Below are 6,000 nucleotides of genomic sequence, written 5' to 3' on the forward strand. Positions count from 1 at the left end.
CCATTTAGAGTAAAGAATTTCCGCATATTGTCACTTCTCGTCCCTTGGGTAATAAATGTCCCTCCCCCTTGGCCTAGAGGATGGTCCAGATAAATCAGTGTTGTCCAGGCTGGAAGTGAAGATTCTGTAATATCAAACCTGATTTTTTTTTTATAAGTTGGCATAATATAGCAAACAATTTTGATAGCATATCTTTTGCTCTTATAGTTAGATCTTGGATTTAGGGAGAAGAGGTTTTCCTTTTCATTTATGAATCTTATTAGATAAATAATATAAACAAGATGTTTAACTTTTACTTTGTAGGCAAACTATACTGTATTATAAAATCATAACAGTACATAACTGAACAAAACCACCTGTTAGAGACAGTTTGTAAATGACAACAGAAACATCTGTCTCCATATTCATATTCAAATATTATGTTTGACATCAAATGGTTTTCTAAGCTTGATTACTCACTTTAATCCACAACCTTGGCTCCAAATATTTTGGCTTATTTCAAAAGTCTACACTTTTATCTTCAAGGATAAAGAATTGGTACCATTGAGAAGATTTTGAGGAATAGGTGGTAAGCTGTGAAGGCCATCCCCAAAATGGAGTTCCAATGTTGCCTTGAGAAATGCCAGCCTCATAGGGCTAAATGTACAGTCCTAGACTGATGGCTTTGAAGGGAAAAGCACATACTTGGGGTTTAGACTCTACCATATTTATTGAAAAATCAATTGCTTTATTGTGGAGTCATATCTTGTGTACCATTTTGACTTAGAATACATCTCTTTCAGAGCTCAGGAAACTGTTGGGAAATGGCCATGGTTTAAGGCATATAGGATCACCTAGACCTAAAATTTCTGGGGTCAGAGAAGAGGGATGTTCTTAAGAACTGTGAATGAAACTGAAGCATTTGGCAATGTTAATTGAATTGTCAGTTGCCATTCACTACCTTCAGGGAAGTGTTCCCTGATCAAACTGTCTACTATATATATTTACATAATATTTAAAATAGTGATACAGCAGCTCTTGTTCACATGTTATTTTATAAACCTTTTTTGAGTATTTTAATATGTACGAATCCTTTATGCTTGTGTTTGTCAAGACTCCTTTTGACTCCAAGTGGTAGAACCCCAACTAGCTTAAGAAAGAAAAACTATTTTGGAAGGCTACAGGTTTATCTCATGTTACCTGAATTTAGGCAGGGGAGGCATGGGGCTAGACCTTAGGGGCAACGGGATCTAGGCATTCAAATGCTCTTAGAACTGCTGTCTTCAACTTTCAGCTGTGTTTCTCTCTGCCAGTTGGATTTACCCCATATAGCTGTAGTGCAATGTACTCGACATGGTGGAGAGCACACAGCCAATAATGCCAAGCCTAATAATCATAGCTCCTGCCAGTAGATTCACCAAATTGTCATCTCCCAGTTCTAGTTCAATGCAGCTCAACCAGGCACACCTCTGGACCCATCAACTGTGGCCAAAGAGGGCATGCACGAATATGGCAGTTCCCACTGGGATCACATGGTTGAAGAAGAAGGGTGTTGGCAAGAGAAGTTCTCAAGAGAAGGGAGGTTTGGGGCAGAAAACATGAAGCAGTCAACCATAATTTCCAACCAGAAATGCAAATGCCCCAGGAATAGAGGTGGTAGTGTTTCAAGTACAATGTTTGGAATGCTCAACGCATGTTTGACACTGACTGCCTTCCATATAACTTTTAGGGCTTGAAAAATATAACTATTCTCCAAACTATAAAATTGGTAGGAGAAAATCTCCTACATGTCCTTAACCTCAGCTCATAAATTATCTGTGATGAAACTGAAGTTAAACATATGGGCCCTGGAGCCAGCCTTCCTGAATTGCAATCTATACTTTGGGCCAAGTGACCTTGGGCAAGTTGCTTAAGCCCTTGTGCCTCAGTTTTCTCATCTGTTAAATAAAGATAGTACCTACTTCAGAGGAATATCTGAGGATTCAATGAGGATTCAATATTCATACCTGATAAAACGTTAAGACCTTAATAAATGTTAGCTATTGTTATTATTATTACTCTGATAGTTATATAATTAGAAAAAGATACTCTACAGGAAAAATTCCCATGTGTCTGCATATGGTGCTCCTTTTGCTGGGATGGCCCTTCTCCTACTCTGTCAACATGCAAAGCTCCAGATAGTCCATAGGTCCAGCTTTGCTCCTTTGGTTGCCCAAAGAATCCTAAAGGAAGAAAACACTGACATGTGTTGGATTGTTGATGCCACTCTCCTTGTGTACTGTGAGAACTATGAGAGTATGGACGTGTCTGGTTCATTTCCATATTTTCAGAGTTTAGTAGCTAAGAGGAGATCAATTTTTTGCTGAGATAACTGAGAATGTACATTTCAATTTTGTCTTGTTGGCATTACCTCTGCTACTCTACCCACAATTTCTTCCTTCAATCTTTGGCTTACTGAAGTCCTAACAACCTTTCAAAGCCCAGCTCAAATGCTATATTTTTGGTAAGGCATCCTCTTAGATCCCTTACCAAAGGATTCCCTCCACCCATCCAGGTCTCCACACTCTCAGCACACTTTCCTCCCCAGTCATGTGGCACTGTCGTGCATTGTAGATATTGGCTTTCCCAAAAATAAATGGGATGTAGAGGTTTTGTCTTTATAGTTGTAGAAAGAAACTTCATGTAGTCAAACCTCTTTGCTTGTAGGTAGAGTATATGTAACCAAGCTTGCCTTAAAAATACCAGCTTAATGTATTTTTTTTTTTTTTTTGAGACAGAGTCTCACCCTGTTGCCTGGGCTAGAGTACCATGGCATCAGTCTAGCTCACAGCAACCTCAAACTCCTGGGCTCAAGCAATCCTGCTGTCTCAGCCTCCTAAGTAGCTGGGACTGCAGGCATGTGCCACCATGCCTGGCTAATTTTTTCTATATATTTTTAGTTGTCCAGTCTTGTTCTTGCTCAGGCTGGTCTCGAACTCCTGAGCTCAAACAATCTGCCTGCCTCAGCCTCCCAGAGTGTTAGGATTATAGGTGTGAGCCACCGTGCCTGGCCAAGCTTAATGTACTTTTAAACATAGCTCTATACCTTACAGCCAGCAGAGAGTCCTCTTATTTCTTAAATTCTTATACTTAATTTTAGAACTTGCTGTATTCTTGGTAAAAAAAAAAAATATTGGGCCTATTAAAAGATTTATCCCATTACAAGATAAATTGGAAATTCTCATTCCTGACTCTATTAGATTTTAATTTAATTCAAATTGTTATGCATAGAGAAGCCAAATAATCTTAAGAAGCCAAAAGAAAATTTGCCAAAAAGAATAAATTATGATTTGTGCTATCTCCTTGTAGGTGTTGGGGATCAGATTAAAACATAGTGAGCAATCTGTAGAAAAAGCCCAGCTGCCAATTTTGGAAATGAGAATTACAACTGAGGATAGCCAACGTCCTAGGTGCCCTTAGTTATGGAGGAGTTATGGATGGAAGCTGTATGAAAGTGCAGGTGGTCATTTTTCCCAACAGGAGACATCATATTTGATGGTGATGGGAAGAACTTGGAATTGGCTCTAGTTCCAGTCCCAGAGTCCTCTCTACAGAGTCCAGTTCGTCTCCATAAATAAAGAGGAAATATTGTCTGTCTGGTGCAGATTGGAAGGCATGGGATCTGGGAGTGTGTGCCTGGGAGCCACTTGTGAAGCTTCCTTCACAAGTACCAAGTTTTCTGTTTAATTGTTGGCAAGCTTTTATTTTCCCATCCCACAAGTAGTAAGCATTGATTAATGGGATGTTATGTCTAAGTATTTAAAACAGTGTGCTTTTAATACTTCAATGTCTACATCAAAACCATTAAACATTTTTAAAAAAGGATGGAGGAAGATTTCCCCTAAGCACTGCTGAATTTTTCCATGATGATTTACTAAAGACAAAACAAAACAAAAAAACCCCCAAAATATTTTAAACCATGATTTCTTTCTTTTGGCTGGCTTTGAAATAGGTCACCATGGCTGGGTCTTCAAAAGTTTAGCAGAACTGGCTGAAACGTTTCAAAAAATCAGGCATGCCATGTTTCTTTTTTGTATTCTCAGTGACAAATAATTTGCTAGCCTGGTCTTTTATCCCAGTGACCTGATGGTTTCTAGAACTGATCTTTTCATTTGATTGCATCTCCTAGCTCTACTCCCAAGACCTTGTTTCATCTGTTTTTCTCTTCCCAATGCCTTCTCCACTCTCTTCTACCTTCCACTTTCTCCTCTTCACTAGTACTTTCCCATCAGCCTAGAGACTCAAACTTTCAACATCCCCAAAGAATTTTTCCTCTACCTTGCCTCTCTTACATCAACCTGGTTCCTGCTTCTTCCTAGTTAAGTTGCTGTAAAAGAAAACCTCTCTTCCTGTTTTCTCCACTTTAAGTCCAGAGTCCGGCTTCTGCCTTTACTGTTTACTGCAATTGCACTTGCAAAAGTCACCAATGTCCATCTAATGTCTGGTCAAAGGCCTTTCTCTACTGCCCTACTCTGCTAGGCACTGTTGGCAACTCCTGCTCCATCTGGTCCATCTGCAACTTCATGTTCTTCTTTCAAGATCATTTCTAGTCCTGGCGTCTTTTCTCTGTCTTATTCAATGTCTCACCTTCCTCTGGCCACCTAACCATTAGTGGTTGACACTGCTTTTTGTCTTGTTCTTGCCTCTTTTACTGGTGAACTCACCCACTGCCATGGGTTTAATTATAACATGCGCACTCCCATGCTCATAACTCCAAATTTGGTATTTCCAGAACCTAGATGGTCACAAATAACATCTGATCCCATAACTTTGTACTTCTAGCTGTCCATTCCCTATATCTCCAAAACTTAGTTTTTAAAAATATGATTCTAATTATGTAAGTTTCTTGCTTAAAATTGCCCAGTGGCCCCTCACCATGAATAGGATAAAGGCCAAACCCCTAAACATGGCAAGGGTATGTAAAGGCTTCCCCATCCCTATTTAAACTTCAATTGTGCCAAATGCCAGGCTGTCCTTGAACTTGAGATGTCTTGTATGACTCTAGGCCTCTGCTCTAGCTGAGCCCTCCTTGGCTTTGATGCTTGAGGAACTCCTTATTCCTAAGGTCCAGTTCAAATTTCAACTCCTCTATGAAACTTTTTATGATTCTCCCTTCCCCCAAGCCCAGGATGGAACTAACCCACCCTCTATTGTGCTTTTTATCAAGCTTGGTTTGTACTTTGTTAGAGACACTATGTTGTAACTATTAGTGTCTGTCTCCTGCTAGAATGTGGGGACCCTGAGGGTAGGTATCATGTCTCATGCATCTATCCATCTTGTATTCTTAGTTCTTTACATTTAGCTATGTAAATGCTCAATAAATGTGTATTAATTGACATATGTAAATTGACTAAAGCAATTGGTGATTTTGGTGAAACAGCCTTGACTATAATTATATCATATTGAGGAATCCAAATAAGAACAAAATTTTTAAATATATTAAAACCCCCCTATTTTCCCAATAGATAGTTTCAATATTTTGGGGATTGTATCAGCAATGATGCACCTATTGTTAAAATTTATGATTATTCTTTTTGTAAATTTCAGGGCCTTCTCTAATTTTCATCAAGAATTCTTAGCATCATCCCTTCCTTTTCTCCCCCACCAAGTGTAGCTTTTAGTTACTTCTGGCCACATAGCTTTGCCTGTTCCCACTGACAGTTTTGTCTATGAGAACAGGTCCCACAACTGATACTGTAACTGAATCATTTGGAAAATCAATAACTAGAAACTGCTGAGCCACTAGGAGCAGAGCTGAAGAGGTGGCATGTGACCGGGTGAGTATGGGACTGTTGGTGCGGCTCTGGTTTGCCTGGCTAAAGCCACTCCACAGTCAGGAAATTGCCTTGTTTCTAAAACCCTCCAGGAACGTGACATCACCTCTTCTATCCAAACCATTTATTTCTGTATTGGTCTATCAATCAGTCAACCAAGCTATTCTGCCACCCTGTTCCACAAAAGATTTAAAGTATCTTATTTGGT

The sequence above is a fragment of the Eulemur rufifrons genome, chromosome 1 (assembly GCF_041146395.1).
Source record: "Eulemur rufifrons isolate Redbay chromosome 1, OSU_ERuf_1, whole genome shotgun sequence".
In the NCBI taxonomy this organism is placed as follows: domain Eukaryota; kingdom Metazoa; phylum Chordata; class Mammalia; order Primates; family Lemuridae; genus Eulemur; species Eulemur rufifrons.